General features: G+C 34.1%; 1 pseudogene across 1 annotated transcript; it reads right to left on the bottom strand.

Moving 5' to 3' along the window:
* Positions 1-4,377: 4,377 nt before the first annotated feature.
* On the bottom strand, positions 4,378-5,809 carry LOC308632601 (E3 ubiquitin-protein ligase RAD18-like; annotated as a pseudogene). Its single transcript has one exon. The product of its transcript is annotated as an E3 ubiquitin-protein ligase RAD18-like (transcript).
* Between the last annotated feature and the right edge of the window lie 12,552 nt (positions 5,810-18,361).

The raw sequence follows: 18,361 nt of genomic DNA, 5'->3' as shown, positions 1-18,361 counted from the left end.
AACCACTGTTTGAACAGGTTTTCATAGTAGGCCAGCTTATTGAACTTTCTTAATTTTTCAAGGGCAATAGGATAGCTATTGTCCTTGGGGGTATAGGTGACATGCAGGGAAAAGAAAACTGTCCTGGCTTTTATAAGTCTTATACTGTCTTACCCCCACTAGCATTGGCTGGAAAACCAACTTAAAAAAATCACTTTCAGTACTTTTCAAATGTTGAAAATATATGTGCAAATAAGGATGGAGAGAGCAAACCCAACAAAAGCAGAAGCTACATGAAAATGTTTAGAAAAAATATAGGACACAGGTTAAACTGGTTTTTTTTTTTCAAATTTAGAAAGATAACCATAGACTAAAGAAATTAAAAGACACATAACTTTTGCTTATGAATACACATATTACTATTTGATACATTTTCATTTTGATTTATGACTAACCAATTCTCTTTTCCTTGAAACTAGAGAGGTTTTTATTTCCTCTAAAATATAAATAAGAAAACAACAGATAGTTACGAACCCAATCCTACTTTGGTATATTTTTATTTGAAATTTTTTCACAGTTTGCCTTTGGCTTAAAGATTTTAGTTTTGAATCGAATAGTGAGATTCACAATGATATAACTACTATAAATTGACTTTGTTCTAAATTTATTTTATAATAAAAAGAGCAATTTTTGATAAGAAAAATCTGTTGTTATATTTCTTTATTTTTTTCATTTTATGCTTACCTTACTATGGTTTTAAAGTGTTTCAACACTGAAAGCAATCTATTTGAGTAAATGTAATGAGTATAACTTTTAAAGAGAAAAATAGACTATATACTTTGCTTGAATCTGATATCTTCCAAATCCAGCTTAATAAAAATCATGGTTGCTTGGTTTATTCCTGTGTAAGTTAGAAATAAAATGAATGGTATCAAAGCAGTTTTAGGAACTTCCGAGCACCAAGGACAAATGCATTACTTAATAGTTTAAAAGTCATGTAATATCACAACAATTCGATTCCTATAGCAAAGATATATTTTTTCAAAAAGTGAATATCATTTTCATAACATCTAAGCTTGGCATTATTTGCATATTTGTTTTGCAAAGCTGCCAAAATTTGGGGGTCTTTTCAGCAGTCTTTTAATTAATTTTTTCATACAAATTGGATTTTTCATAAATTGCTTCTGTACCCAAGAGAGTCTTTGAAATCTATCTGGAAAAACCTTAAGTATTATTTGCTAGTCATTTTAGTGTCAGAATTATTTTTACTTCTGGCTAATTGGCTGTTAAAACTATTAGTGTTTGAAATGTGCATAAAGTGCCACAGCAACCGAGAAAAATCCTATAAGTATTTCTTGTTACTGTGTTATTGATAATAAGAAAATGCTTATTTACTGAAAATCTTTGATGCTAAAAAAGTTTGCCTTCTTGTGAGAAGAAAAGTCTACTTGGATTAAGCAGTATCCCCTTCTTCCTTTCCACTTATTAGCCTCAGAAGTAATATTACTCTCTGCCCTTCTCTGGGTTCAGAATTTATACACATCACTTCCCTTTGCCTGAAATGTAATCCACCAAGATCTTCAGAATTAACAAAGCTGTGGAATTCTAAGAATTAGAAAACACTGAATTTTAACTAATTAATTCATTTGCAATACTGATAATGGAACTTAGATCCTGGTACATGCTACATAAGTTCTGTAGCAGTGAGCTACATCCTCAGATCATAACTTGCCAATTTTAAATCTGTGAATTAACAAACAGTAGGTTTGACAGTGCTGTCCTGTATTCACATGATGAGTCACATACAGTTGTTTGTTCTTCTTGTTAGGAAAGGTTGTTTGTTTGTTCATCATATCGTTGTGGAATAGAAAGAGTTAACTGGCCTGTGTTTCAGTTCTTTTTGGTGAAATATGTTGGTAGAAGGTGTCTGTTCTCAGTCTATGGAGGATAACATTTTTTTGTTGTTGTTTTTACAACATTTCAAATTGAGAAAAATCTTAAAGATATTTTCCAAATGGATGTAAGATTGTCTTTAGTGCTCTACAGGGTTTTTTTTAAAGTAATAAATGGATTCCAATTTACTTCAGAAAAGAAACAAAATAATTCTTTGCATATGCAACTTTTGGTATGATACTAGTTATGATGGGCTGCTTTCAAGAAGTGTGCATTCTAGTCATCCAGAGAAGTCACATTCATAAATGATGACAATTTAAAGGGAAAGCTCCATTATATGGGGACGGAGTATATTAACAACATTTAGAAAAGATTATGATCATTTTTGGTTTTTTGAAGGTAGGGCTTTGGGGAATAATGAAAGCCTTTAAAAAGTAGGCCAGGTTTTGCTTTAGAGGAAGTTGGTAGAGAGAGAGGATGCATTTTCAGAACCATGATTGCTCCTATTTAAAGCAGTAACTTCCTCAGGCAGATCTTCATTGATGTATTCAGAATTTACATTGCTTTGTTGTTGTTGTTGAACCATGGAGCGTGTCTGAGTTCAGTGGCATTCCTGCCAGACTCAGGCTTCATTTTCAGAGCACTGATTTTAAGCCAGTAATCCAAGATGTTTCTTTTCTACAAGGATTTTACCAACTACTCCATTTTTGCAAAATAAGTAGGTATGGGGGCTGACTGAAGGAGGGAAGTACATAGTGGCTCAAGGTATGGAATCCGAAGTGCCATGTTCTGGAATGGGGGTCTGAAACAGTTAAAAGCTTTCTAATTCGAAAGAAAAACAAGATTCAACATCTTCGCATCCTACATAGCCACATAGCTTTAAATAGGGACATGTCAAAGAAAGAAGGGCAGCATGAATGCTTTGATGATCCAGAGGAACATCTGTTGCAACCAGATGTTTCTGGGATTGTTTAAAACCCAATATACATGTACATACATGTGTGTGTATGTATGTTTGCATTTGTGTATAGATACATATAAAATTTGTTTCAAAGTAATCAAAGATTTGTTGAAAGTTTACTAAAATAGTCCAGAACATTCAATACATATTCATATTTATCTAGCTTCTCCTGATGTTAACAACATACATATAAATATTATAATCAAAAAATTCTCATTAATACAACATTATTAACTAGATGACCAAACATAGTATCATTTCACTTGCTTCATCCTGCAATGCTTTTTTTCTTTTCCAGGATCCAGTCTCCAATCCTGCCCTGCATTAAGCTGTTATACCCCTGTGGTCTTCCCCTGTGATATTTCTTCATAATTTCCTTGTCTTACATGACTTTGGTGGTTCTGTGTTAATTTGTAGAATAATTTGGCATTATAATTCAATTTGGCATTGCCTGATGTTTTCTCCTGGTTAGACTGATGTTATGCATTTTTTAGAAGAATATCAAATAAGTAATATTATATCATTAGTAAATAATTGTTTAAGGAGTATGTGAATATTGACATGTCATACTACTAGTAATGTTAGACATAAGTATTTGATTAAGGTGGTATCTCCTAAGTTTCTCCATTGTATGGGAATACTGATTTTCCTTTGTAACTGAAAAACATCCTGAAGAAGATATTTTGACACTGTACAAAAGAGATAATTCTCTTTTTTGGCAAAGTTTTGCCTGTCATTTTTAGCATCCAGCATTCTTTTTTTTTTTTTCATTAACAAAATACATTTGTTGCATATTTTTCATTAAATGACTGGGATTCAAAATGCTGGAGATTTGATCAACTCAACTGAAAAAAATATTAACAATAATCTTTTTTAAGAGCCATTCAGAAGAATAAGCTCAATATTTCAAAGTTATTGTGTGGCTTTGTGACTTTAAATTATAATAATAACTTTGTAACTTTTTAAAAATTATAATACTAACGATGTGACTTTTAATTATAATCCTGTTCTGAGTATTGTATAAAAATAAGTTTAACAAATAACTACATTCAACTTAGAAAATAACTATCATGAATTTGCTGTCATGGGTGCGCTGATATACAGGCATCAGGTACTTACACACACCAAGAATATGAATTAGGTCAAAATACAGACACTTTTAACTCAAGTGCTTGTTATAGTAAATAGGCAGAAAGAATCCTTTTGTGAAGTTGATGTCCTTGGAAGAAAAGGAAGATGGTATAAAGACATTTTGAAATTTAGAAACCAAACAAAATCCCTTTCCCAAATAGTTTACCCACTCTGCAAAGCTTGTGAACATGTGGATAGTGTTTTTAAGGAGAAACATTTTAGAGGCAGAAGACAACTGACCAAGTGAGGATGCTTAACTTTTTCTGGAAAGTCAGAAGAGACTAGAAATCAGTTAACCCTAACATTTAGGAATTAACATCTTCCCTTGGACATTTATAAATAGGAAATCCATACATGGCAATTAAAAGTACCATATTCTGATCACTGAATTAAAAAATCAGCAACAGCCCACACTAATTCCTATTATGCTTGTTTCTTGGTTCAATCTCAGCACTTTCAGATGCTCTTGTGCAGCGATTCTGTCTTGGGCTTATTTCTATGTTTTGAAGATCATTTTTATGTAACGCTTCCCAGGTTTCCTCTTCTTCCAGAAGATCTCTCATGATGTCTGAACTAGAACTATTGCATGAAGCTGATTCCGATGAGTAAAGAGCTGATTCCTGAATATCGGTACAACTAGAAGAATCATCTTGTCTATCAGGCTTCATCTTTTCTGGGGAGCATAGATCTGATCGAGGAAAGTGATTTCTTACTGAGGTTGTATCTGAGAATTTCATTTTATCGTCTTCCTGTCCCATGTGCCTAGATAACAGCTTTTCTACTAGATTCATCTTTTTTCATTACTTTGTTTTTTGACATTCCATCAGTTTTCTTGTATCCTTTTTTTGCCTGATCCACCAGAAGCTGAAATTCATTCTGATGCGTTTTCCGATATTTACTGTGAATTTCATCTATTTCCTTTTCTGTTTGGTCCTTCGTAAAAACCATTACACTTTCATTGAGTTTAATTGCTTCAAGACGCATCCTGGTCTTCTCCATGTTTCCAAGTCCCTGGACTATTTCAGCAGCTGATTTAGGATGCAAAGCATCACATTGGGCATTGTACATATGTACAAATTCTTGATGCCTTTTAATAAGCTGCTGTTTATTTCCTTGAGTAGACAATCCATGCTTTTTAGTTTTTTCTTCCTTTTGTTAACAAAACTTCTGAGGCTTTCTTTCTTCTCTTCACATGATAAACAGCTGTCTAAATGCTTATTGATGTGGTTTTCTAGAAAGCTAACCCTGCAAACAGGACAATCTACTTTGGAAACTTGCTTCAAAGTAGACGTAGAGGGTATCACATGACCATTAGTATCTGAGAAGCCAAGGGCTGTCTTTCCCATAAAATATTCCGCTTTGGTCTCCAGAGAAGTGCTTGCCTCTTTCTGAGGGCTGAATTTAATGTCATTTTCTTTTATTAACAACTCTGACCAATAAATTGTCCATTAATCTGCTCCCCTGCTTTAAAGAATGTCGGTAACCTCCAGAAGTATGTTACTCTGACAGCAAGTCTCTTAGAAGAGGAAGAAGCAGGAGATATGGGTGGTGATTCTAAAGCGAACTGCAACAGATGATTCTGTGCAAAATTCAAACTTTTTACCAGTTCATCTAATATGCGGTTATTTTTCAGGTCTGGCTCTGTGACTGTCACCCAACAAGTTGGACACTGAGTTTTATAAGACAGAAATTTTCTTATACAGAGAGAACAATAGTTATGTGAACACTGAGGAATAATCATTGCAATGTTAAAATATCCAAAGAAAATTCCACATCGCAGTAAATCACCTATTCTCTTCATCACTGCCAGGCCTGGAGGCCACTGAGGCTGGCCAGGGTTTCCATGGTCTGTCCTCAGGATGCCTGGGGCCCGCCTCCCACTGGCCTCCCGTGCTATATTACTCCTCAAAATTCCCCACGCTCGCATCCATCATTCTTATAATGTCAAAGTTAAAAAATAAACTAAAAATTTGGCAGGTTTTATTGATATGTATTGAACTGGTACCCCCTAAAGTTACACTTCTAATTAAAGTTCATATGCAGAAAGGTTGAAGAAATAGCTTAGTAAGACATTGATACCTGAATGTACTAAATCTCAAAGTATAATTTTCCATTTTTCCTTCTTTAGCTGGCTCCAAACTTCCCAATTGTGCAGCAACCAGAATTACAGTTATTATTGCTGAGCAGGGATTTAATTATTGTAATATATCTAACCCCCTTTTGCAAATAACATAAACTGTGTTTTCAAACTCAATTTTAGAAATAACTTATGTTAGAATTTTAAAGCGTACATTCCAAATCTTCTTTGAATTAAAAGAAAAAAATGGAGAAATTACTCATGATATAAATGCAAGATGATCAAAAGAGTAATTAACTTTCAGGTATCAGCATGAATACCTGAAGTGTATCTTAGCTAAATGACCCTAGTAATGTCTCCCTTACAAGTATAAGGGACAAGAAACATAAGGGAGAGACTTATGTCTCCAATATACGGCATGTGAGTCTATATCAAGCAATTAAAACAAATGACTATAGGATGAACCTTGGGAATCTGCATGCAAATCTTCCTCATTTTCCCCTGGAATTCTCTGAAATTGTGTGTATCACTTCTCTGCTCCTGAAAGTTGTTTTGTTCAAATTGTACCCTTCAAGGTTATATCTCCTTCAGCTGATATTAGAGACAATTAATAAAATCAGTGGTTTCCCATTTGTCTGCCTATTAAAATTATCCAGGGAGGTTTAAAAAATTACTGAAGTAGGGGACTTCTCTGTAACTGAGAACAACAGAGGCTGCACTGCTACCTAATTCTCAACACTTTCTCCCTAAGTTATATATAAACAAATAAACAAATAGTGTTGTGATCATACTATAAATATTGTGTATTCAAACACTGATTAATTACATAGCAAATATTACCTTTTGGGACACATGTTCTGAGCAATTGTGCTTCTAATACACACAAATCTGCATTTATTTTAAAAGTTAGCATATAAAAGGAGAACCTGAGGCTTCCATCTTTTATCACAGATTACACTTTCCTATTCTAGGACTTCATAAACATGGAATCCTACACTATGCTTTTTTTTTCTGTTTTGGCTCAGTATAAATCTGATATTCACCCATGTCAGTGCAAATATCACAAGTTTCTCCCCTTCTGTTTTGGGGTACTATTCCGTTTTAATTATCAAGGGTATGAACATTTGAGTTGTATTCCGTTTGGGGCTACTATGATTAAAGTCTCTATGAAATTCCAATGAATGTATGTTTGTTTGTATGAAACTTTGTTTTTACTTTTCTTGGGAGTAGAATTTTTGGTTCATTTATATTTAACATGACAAGAAATTGCCCCACAGCTTGTCAAAGCAGTATTACTATTTATATTCCCACCATCATTAGAGTTTTCATTGCTACCACACATTTTTGCCAACATATGGAAATGCTAATTTAAATTTACTTTGCTTTTTGGTATATAATAATATCACACTCTGGTTTAATTTGTGTTTCTCTGATAATTAAAGATGTTATGAATCTTTAAGTACTTTTGGCTATTCATATGCCTTGGTTTGAATGGTCTGTTTAAATCTTTGCCAATTTTTATAGTTTTTATTGTTGAATTATAGGAGTATTTCATGTCATTTCAATTCATGTTCTTTGTCATATCAATTATTTTCTAAATGTTATATCTGTGATTTACAGATTTGTGGGTTTTTTTCCCTTCATATAGTATAAAGGTTCAGATTTATTCAGGATTGGATAACACAATTCTGAGCTCTCTAAAACAAAAGATTATGGGTTTTAGCTGGGCATGGTGATTACATGCCTGTAATCCCATGGTCTCAAGAGGCTGAGACAGAAAGATCACAAGTTGAAGTCAGGCTCAGTAACAGCGAGGTGCTAATCAACTCAATGAGAACCTATCTCTAAATAAAATATAAAACAGGCCTGGGGATGTGGTTCAGTGGTTGAGTGCCCCTGAGTTCAATCCCTGGTACCCCCCACCCCCCCCCAAAAAAAAAAAAACAAAAAAAAAAGATTATGGGTTTGGGGGATTTATTTTAAGCATGTAACACTTAAGAGGGGGAAACTTAAAATAGGGAAATATTGCTAGGACTCAAGAAAGAACTAGAACAACAGTTTTTACAATATGACAATCTTTCTTCCTTTTTCTATCAACGTATATCTTTGATTTTTTCCCTCTCTCCTTCATTTTTAAGGACCACATGATTACCTTGACACACTCAAATATTCTAAGATAAAATTCTTTAGGAAAGTTTTTTTTACAACCTTCATTTCATTAGGAATCTTCATTCTATTTTGCCAGGTAGCATGACAGAGTCACAGGTAGTAAGGATTAAGATAGGGACATGTTGTGAAGAGCTGTTATTTTGTCTACCACATATGGATTTCTTTTCCCCAAGATAAGAATTCTAATACATGAATGCCTGAAATATGTAGTAATAATAATTTTACTCAGTCTTAATGATTTTTGATTCTACCTTTAGACTAGGAAGAGGAATTCTTATAAATACTTACGAGAACATCAAATAAAGTTGAAAGACTTTTGTTTATTCTTCATGACACTTCTGAAATGTTATTCCCCAACTAATTAGAAGAGGCCAATGAGAATGAGGACTGATTTCAAGTTCGATAGTTTGAGATGTCCATCACAAGTAAATGTGAATTTTCATCTCTTTTCTATTTAATTTTGCCATTGCATTATTTGGAAGACTAACATAATTGCATGGTCCATGATTCTTCAATGTGGCAGATAAGAAAAGTGCAAGGTATATTGGCTTCTGGATAGAAAAGAGGGACTGAGATGATATCACAAACAGAGAAAACTCCTTACACAGGTTAATATATATTTTTGGCATCTATAGATAAAGAAGAAATACAGCTAAAGTTCAACAGAGGCCATGTAAAATCCTAAAGTCAATGTGATTCATTAAAGAATTTTTAACAGGGGCTTTGTTTGACTAGACCTTGTAATTTAGATTGATTTATAAATAAGCTCCTTAAATTATATTATCTTTCTTTTCCACCTGCATTGGTGGTAGTGATGTTGAGACATTATTGAATGCATGATATATAGCTAAAGATATAGCCAATAGCATCTGTCATTATAAAAGAAAAAGTGATGATTCCATGGGTTTAGACATGAACAATTTGATGAAATTAAAATCAATTGAATTGTAGAATATGAGTAACATATCTGGTGAATGACAAGGATATTGTTCTTGATCAGTTTATTATTTAATGTTGTTTGGATAGAAATCTAAATGGAGACCATAGGTGATAGCAAGATAAAATAATCTGGATCTCTCTCCCTTTTCTTTTCCTCATTGGGAATTGTACCTAGAACCTCATAATTGTATACTATGTGTTATTATTACTGAGCTATATCCTTAGCCCCATAAATTACAAGACAAAGGTCTCAGATGATGCATGAATTGGGAGATGTCATGTCAGAGGTATTTTAGGGCATGAGTGTAGATTAGAAGAACTAGTTCATCAGGTACTATACTATGTTAGAGCTTCACTGAGAAGAAAAATCAGCTAAGAAGAATGAGGAGGGGCATTATGTGAGGCAAAAGGAAAGTCAGGATAACTGGCAGAGATAAACTTTGGTGTAGAAGCTAGATGAAGAGTGTTTCAGGAAATGCAACTGGTTAATTTGATTAAATGCTGCAGGTAACTAAGGTAAAATGAGGATTCAAATAATTGGTAGAGTTAATAGTGCAAATACAATTAAAATCTTTTACAAAAGTTAATTTAATGCAGCAGTGTGGATGACAGGGTGATTAGAAAGGCACAAAGATAAAATAATTGGTGATAAACAGGACAGACCATCTTTTCAAGGAATTTTACATCAAAGGTGCAGTGGCAGAATTCTGAGACCACCCCTGCGCCCTCAATGTACATGTCTGTACATGATCGCCTCCTCTCATTGAGTGTGGATGGAAGTGAGAATAGGATAGGTTTCATTTCAGTGCTTAGATTACATTACATGACTAAGAAGGAAGGATTTTGTCTATGTAATTAAAGTACCAATCAGAACTGTGAGTTCATCAAAGGGGATATTATCCAGGTGGTTTCACATAAACAAGGAGGCTTAAAAGGAATGAAGCCCCTCCTCAAATTGTAAATTCAAATTTAGAGGTAAATTCTCATGACTTTGAAGAAAAAGTAAATTGTCAAGTTGTGAGAGGGTCTGTAAGCAGATGTCCTCTAGAAGTCTAGCTTATGGTAAGCAAGAATACTTTGAATTCATTTCTTCATCTATGTGGAAATAAATTCTAACCAGAAGTAGTGAGCTCTAGTGAGGATATCTATGAATTTCTTGTATGCAATCATAATCTCAACTGACATCTTGATTTCAACCAATTGAGATTCTGAGGAAAGGACCCAGCTCCAATGCTGGACTTTTAACCCAAGGAAATTGTGAGATAATTTATTTTGCCTTAAGCCTCTAAGTGTGTGGTATTTTTAAATGTGGCAAGAGTTTATACACAAACACACACACACCAAAAAAAAAAAAAAAAAAAGGTTCTGAGAAATGAAGTAGTAGATGGAGGAGATAGGAAGTTTACAGAATTTCTCTTTTTAAGATGATGGTATATTGATGGTAAAAAATAATGATGCAGGAAATAAATGATGGATATAATGCATAAATTGATGAGTTGGTTTTATATGGACAATTTATAAAAAAACAGAAATGAAGACAGAGTATGTGGTAATGGTGATGGTAAGTTAGTAGATATAATAAGGATGTGATAAATTTTGCAGATTTTATTATTTCCATAGTGACACTGACAATAAAATCATCTGCTAAGAGTGTCAATGTAGAGAAGATTTGGAGGTTTGGGGAGAGAGAATAAAGTATGAAAATATCATCTAGGAAAATAAGAAATTAATTGGAGTATAGATGCAAAGTAGAACTGCAAGGTAGTGCTAGTTGATCAATGACCTTTGGTCAACATGGTATCTTTTATTGAAGTCAGGTTTAGTGGCAATGGTGAAGGGTATAGTAGAGGGAAAGTTGAGACTTTGTTAATGGGAGCATTGAAGGGATAAGATAGCAAAGAAGATGAGCCTGTGTGAAAGGCAGTGATTGTAATGACAGAACAGTTTTGGATTGATATATGTAGTAGAAAATAATTGTTAATGTGTATATCATATTCCACTTCTGAATGTTTCACAATTTGTTTATGTATTCTCTTTGGGTGGACATTTAAATTGTTACAAAGACTTTTGTTATAACAATACCACAGTGAACACATTTGTGTCTTATTTCTTGTGCATATGTATAAATATATGTCTAGTGTTTGTACTTGGAAGAGAACTGACCTGGGGAATATGTTATTTTCAGTTTTAGTAGATACTGCCAAATTATTTTCCGAAGTAGTTTTAATGATACACATTCCCAGTAGTGTAATAGCCAATCCAACTTTATACTAATACCTAGCCAACTTTTGATAGTGTCAAATTTCTTACTTTATATCATTTTTATGGATGAAAAACTGAAGTCTTTTTAATTGGAATTCCCTTTATATTACTTAGCACCTGTAGTTGATTAATAACTGCATTTTCTCTATTGATTCAGATCTTAACATTTTCTATTTTTTTAACTATTCTTTAAATATCAAAACTTAAAACATCTTAAATAGGTAATACAAACATCTTGCCAACTTAATGTTAAAGTTAAGCATTATGAAACTTAAAATATACAATGCAGTAGAAAATTTTCACAATTTTGTTCTCATGGTAATACTTCTTATAGCCAATGACACATGACCACTACTAATGATTTCTTCATCTTTCCAGGCAATTTTATGCTTATTCAACCTATACAAACATATACATTGCTCATCCCCATTTTTTTCATAATTGGTTACATATTATACCTGGTGTAATTCACTTCGTAGTTTTTCAGATAGCAACATAATTTAGAAATCTTTGTATATCACCACTTACAAGATATTTTATTATCTTTTACATCTATGTAGCATTCTATTGTATGGATATGATATAATTTATTCAATGAATTACTTTTTTATTTAGATCATTTTCAAACTTTTGCTCTTCTAAAGGAAGTTATAAATAACCTTGGGCATAAATCATTTTGTGTGTATGTTATTAAATATGGAATAGCTGTGTTAAAGAAATGTGCACATTTTGAAAGCATTTGCACACAACCTGTCTGATAAAAGCAGATGGATTATGTTTCTGAACTGTAGGATTTTTGCTGACTTGATAAGTTCAAAGCCTAATTTATATATTGTTTAATGACATTTTTTACTTGATGTGTTAAATAAGGAATACTTCTTGTGCTTAAAAGCCATTTATATTTCCTTTTCCTTTAAATCAATGTTCACATCCTTTCCCCAATTATTTGTGGGGGTAGTGATCTTTTTCTTTATGTATAAATAAATAGATTATACTTTTCTAAAAGGAGTTAAGGCATTTTGGAATTATAATTTTGCATTCATTAATATTATTATAATTTGTATTCATTAATATTATTTTGTATTCATTAATATTATAATTTTGTATTCATTAATATAATTTCATATGTGATATGTAGTTCATTTTAAGTAATCAAATTTTCCATGTTTTTTTTTGGTTAAGATTTGTGAATTATGTGTCAAAATTTAATAAGTCTGGCTTACTCTGAGGTTATAAAATTTTCTCCATGTTTTTCTAAGCTTTAAAGAACTAAGAATTTTAATTTACATGTTTTATATTAGGTATTCTTTATAGTATATGAAAAGGGGTATAGATAAATAGATCTTTCTTATTTTATATGGGTTTTCCAACTGTATTTTATCAATTAATTTTTTCAAACCATTGTTACATTAGTGAATCCTTTTTCCCTATTTCAATGACTTCTATCTTCTCAACTTTTCTTTAGTTATTTTTCTTTTTCTATGTTCTTGAATTTAACTCAGATTATTTAATTTTTTCACATTTTAGAATGATTTTTCTCAACAACTGCTTTGTCTGTATCTTAGACTTTCATATATACAGTGTTTTTGTTGCCACTTGGTCATAAATAATTTGTGTTTTCTACTTCCACTTTCTCTTTAACCATCGTAGTAAGAGGCCTCTAAAATGGACACCCCAGACGCCTGCCTCCTGGAGTCCTTGTGGGATTCCCTTTCCCTGGGGTGCATGGCAGATGTAGTGATCCCCTCAAACAGATCACCATTTGGTAGTTACCTATACCATTTATAAAATTACAAAAGCACTGTAGCCACTGTCTTGCTCACTGTCACTCTCTTTTCTTGGTTCATTCTGAGGGAAACCTGCTGCCATGTCCTGGTGTGGAGAGCAGTGGCAGAGAATGGGAGAACAGCATGTGAAATTCACATCTTGGGATTCCCAATTAGAGAACTGCATGGAAGGATCTGGTTTCCAGCAAAGAGGGAGGACTTGGAGATTGCCACAACCACAGGAACAGATCTGAAAGCAGATTTTCTAAGATCTGTGTGAACACCACCTATGTGAACTTGGGAGTAGATTCTCCCCCAGTTAAACCTCAAGCCTATCAACTATTATTACTATTTCAAATTCACTTATATTATTAAACTACTATCCTTGGTAGAAGTTTGTTTTATATTTTGTGTGCTCTTATTTCCTGTTTCTATACTTAAGGATGTTTTTACTTATTTTATTACTATTTTACTTCTTAGCTCTTTCCAGTCAGCCAGGTAGTAAATCAATTAAAATATCTCCAAATAACCATTTACCTTTGTGTCATGAATTTTAAATCTTGCATTAGTGGTTTTCAGTTTCTAATCCTATTGGTGACATTAAGTTATCATTTGAAAGCTGGGCTCAGATTATTCTATTCTATGTTGTGCATTATACTTCTTGTAACATACTTCTTTGTTTTGCTCGTGTTGTATTTTTTTCTTTCATTGTGTTGCTTTACCTTTAGTTCTCTTAATTCTTAGTTGCAAGGCTATCCTGAGATAAATACTCTTTTATGATACATCTGGAGGACACAGCTATTTTACAGAGGCTCAGCCTTGGTCTGTCATGACAAAAGGCTCCAAAAATAGTGTCTGCAAGTGTCACTTGTTATTGGCATCAATCCTGTGTGAATTTATTCATTTCTCAACTTAATTCTTCAAATGTATTATACAATTCTGTATCTACTTCAAATGGAAGACATCCTATTTGAGCTCCTGGCCAACACACAACACAACTTCATTCCTGTTCTTTAATTATGTTATAGTTTCTTTCCTTTGTTCATACTTCAGGAGAACCAAATGGAAGACCAAAGATCACAGCTCCTGTTGCATGAGCACTGGCCCCTGGATTTATATGACGTGTCCCAGAATGCTTAACAATGTAGTACTTTAGTACCAATCAATGGGGAATTTGGGTTTTTTTGTGTGTGTGTGTGTGTGTGTGTGTGTGGTGGGGGTGGCTTACTGGGGTTTGAACTCAGGGGCACTCAACCACTGTGCTGAGAGTCTTAGCCAAGTAGGAATGACGCATGGCAATTTCTTTGTCAGCCTACCCAATGTTGCTTAGAGGGAGGACTCTTCATTGTGGAAATGGGCTTGCCTTGGACCCAGGTCATTTGCAGTGACATTGCATGAATGTTTGAGAAAGGTGACCCTGCTCAAGGACCATGGTGGATCTGGGTTTAGGGAGGATCCTGCTGGATTAGGGTGGATCCAGGTTTAGGGTGTATCCTGCTGGGAAAAGGGAGTATCCTGCTGCCTCAGGCGCCTGCTCCTTGGGTTTAGGGCGGTTCCAGGTTTAAGGTGGACCCTGCTGGGAATAGGGAGTAACCTGCTGCCTCAGGTGCCCGCCCGGCTCCTTGAGTTCCTGTTGAGTTCTCGGGGATTCAGAGAGTATTTTGGGATGCAGAGCCAGGTGGAGGTGTGGATTTTTCCCAGAACGTGTGTGTAGAGTGCCCATGAGAGTTTCAGGAATAAAGAATTGCTGTTTGAATCTACAAGGCTGTGAGTGGCTCGTGATTTTTTGCCCGGTCAGACTGCAGCACCACTGAGCCACATTCCCAGCCCTAATTTGTATATTATTCAGAGACAGAGTTTCACAGAGTTGTTTAGCACCTTGGTTTTGCTGAGGCTGGCTTTGAATTCCTGAGCCTACTGCCTCATGTGCACCCAGCTCTCTTTTTAATTATGGCAATTTTTATTTGTTGTTTTACAAACATAAATTTTCTTTCCTTTTGTGTGTGTCATTCAGATGGAATTGGGAGAGGTCTGAGAAGTTAGCAAATGATCAGGAAATTTCGGGGTATACCATAAAGGAGGACTTTTCTCTGTATTTATTTTTTTCTCATTTCCTTTATTTGCTGATTTTAACTGTAATTTTTTTCTTCTGTCATCAATGTGGCTAACTTTAGAGTTCCCTAATTCTGATTAGTTTCAATTCATTGATGGTTAGAAAGCAAGGTACAATATATAAAATTATACCCATAGCACAGTAGAAAATATTGAGTTTAATATCAATTCTTTTTAGTGAAGAGTCAAACCAAGTGTTTTGTTAAATGAAGTCACATACAAATATTCACAGACATCTCTTTCTGGTCCAATGGGTCTTTCTTGATTATTACTAAGTTCTCATTGATGCTCAGTTGATGAAAGAGCAAGAAAAATGACCATTTAGTAAATGATACTATACTGCTTTATTTTTGTTTCAAGGAAACCTGAAACAAGACCATGAATGAAAAAGGTCAATATATTTCCTACTGTAGAAAAAGAATGATGGCATGTTTATATTTCATTTGTATTCCAATTATGTTACATGAGGACTGTTTTTTAAGTTATGCACACATGCATACACAGTTTCTGTTATTCTAGGCACTGAATTGTAGTCAAGCAATCCATCTGTAACAGAAGTTAGCTGAAATCCTCTTTAGCTAACTCAAATATTGGCTGAGATGGGAATGTATGCTCATTTGTTCAGTACAAATTCAACCATAATGTTGCAATTTTACCATTAAAAAAACTATTTGCAAAGATATTTAATGGCTACAGGAATATTTAAGGACCAACTCAAGCACTTCATTTTAGTTAACTTTTTACAGAATTGGTCTCAAATGATGCAAGGATATTGAAGTCTGGTGATGAATAAGTGAGGACTGGTAAGCACATTTTTTTTTAAGGGGAGGAGATTTTATTCTCAGCAACACACATTTCAATCAGTGAGTCATAGAAATAGAGAGTGCTTTATCTTCTACTCTTTTGCCATTTTTGAGTAAGAATAATGTACTATTATTGTATTGCTCTGTTGGGATGTTTAGGATCCTTTTTCATTGTGAATCAGTAAAGATGGACTTTGAAAAGAATAGCTTTCCTGGTTTAAACAACATGCAGAATCTGATGTCCTACAGAACTTTACAGAACGGGAACCTCTGGGTGGCAGAAGGAGCCCTTCAATTGCACTCTGTGCCTCCCTCTTCATTTTATAGTCTATTCGTTTTTTGAAGATGGCAGTAATAAATTACTACAACCTTGGTGGTTTACCAAAGAAAAATTACCCTCCCACGGTTCAGGAAACCAGAAGTCAGAAACCAAGGAGTCAGCAGCAGGGTTGGTGCTGTGTCATAAATCCCTTCCATTAAAATCTTGCAGTTTTGCCTTCGTAAACTTCTACTTTGCAGGCTCTGGGGGACACATTGCCTGTGATTATATCCTAGCCTCTGGTAGTTGACCACAATCCTATCATTGCTTGGCTTTGAGTGCAGCACCACACTTTGATTCCATCTTCAAATCACTTTCTACTCTGTGTCTCTGTGTGTCCTTCTGTCTCTAATAAGGACAACGTCATTGGTTTCCAGACAACCCAGATCCATTATGATGTAATCTATATCCTCAGCCTAATTAACATTTACAAAGGCTATATTTCTAAATAAAATTACATTCTTAAGTTCTCAGTGGACATGGATTTTGGGGTGACACGTTATTCAACTCTACTATGCTTAAGAGTTGCCTTTGACGGTTACCATCACCAATGTTCAGTGTGTGTGTGTGTGTGTGTGTGTGTGTGTGTGTGTGTGTGTAATAATCTAGCCTCACTTTCATAGCATAACTGACTTCTTGGCCACAGCTGATTGGCTTCCTTTGAAATCAGACCAGTCTATGACAATAAGCACTCCTTTTCTGAGAACGTAAAATTGAATTAAGAAATCCCAACTCAGCTGTGAATGCAAAAGTTATAAATAAGAACTCTGAATGACCACTTTATGCCATGTACAATTCAGAAAAACTGTTGGCACATAGAGATAGAGGATGAAGCCAGGAATCACAAGAGAACAGAAATAGAAAATGAAAGAATTACTATTTTGTGTAAAGGCTATTATTCTTGTTCTTTTCAAGGTACGTGATGGTATATCGTTTTCTTCTTTCTCTCTCTCCTCACCCCCCCTCCTTTTTTTTTTTTTTGATCTCTAATATATTGTAGTCTTATAATCAGCCCCTAAACCCCACTACCTTCTGCTACAGGAAGGTCAAGTTCAGTTCTCTTATATGATTCTAAAATCTTTTGAACATTTACAGAATCTTTTTGTAGATATTAGCAAATATTATGTATGCATTGTATATGTGAAACCTCTCTGTGGCCAGGTAAAAAGCAAATCGAGATAAGACTTAAAGAGAGTTGCCAATGGAGAATGAACTGTGAGCATCTCACTTCAATGATACTCCACTCTAGGACTCTTATTTGCTTGGTGTTTGGCAGGGTCTGTCTTTTATCTCTCTGCCCACCTGCCTCTCTTTCTCACTCTCTTCCTTTTTCTTTTTTTTTGGTAAAAGTTTACTTTTTGAGACATAAACATACAAGTTAGCCCACACACTACCCATGGAGCTCTGGAGAAGTAAGTACTTATTCCTTTGAGATTCAAAGAATTTAAAATGGAGATATAAATATTATAAAATTTATATTGAATATATGTTAATATTTTAAACTTCCTTAAATATGTAGTGTCCTTATAATCATTATTATAAGTCTTCAATTCAATAGTTTCCTTATTAGGAGACTCAATTTAAATCATGAAATAGTTATTGAGCACCACATTTAGGCCATTTAATTTAGCACCACATTTAGACATTAAATGTCTTCCAAGCCTGAATGTGTGACTCTGATGATTTCTCATGCATGTTAAGGGGCACTTGAATTTCCAGCTTGCTCTGGCCATGGCAAGAGATCTCTTCCCAAAGAAATTAGAACTTCAACTTAATCTTTGAGGATAGACTTAACCAAGATTAAATATTTGAGTGAGAACATTCTAGGAAGAGGGAAAAACAAATGTAAAGGCACAGAAATGTAAACAAATGTGGCATATTTTGGATGAAAAGAAAATGAGGATGACAATTTAAGCTAGCTAAAGAGACTAATGTGTACAGAAATTATTT

Source organism: Spermophilus citellus (genome assembly GCF_964194105.1).
Source record: "Spermophilus citellus genome assembly, chromosome: 13".
Lineage (NCBI taxonomy): Eukaryota > Metazoa > Chordata > Mammalia > Rodentia > Sciuridae > Spermophilus > Spermophilus citellus.
Note: the sequence above shows the minus strand (reverse complement) of the source record. Positions and strands in the feature narration are given on the sequence as shown.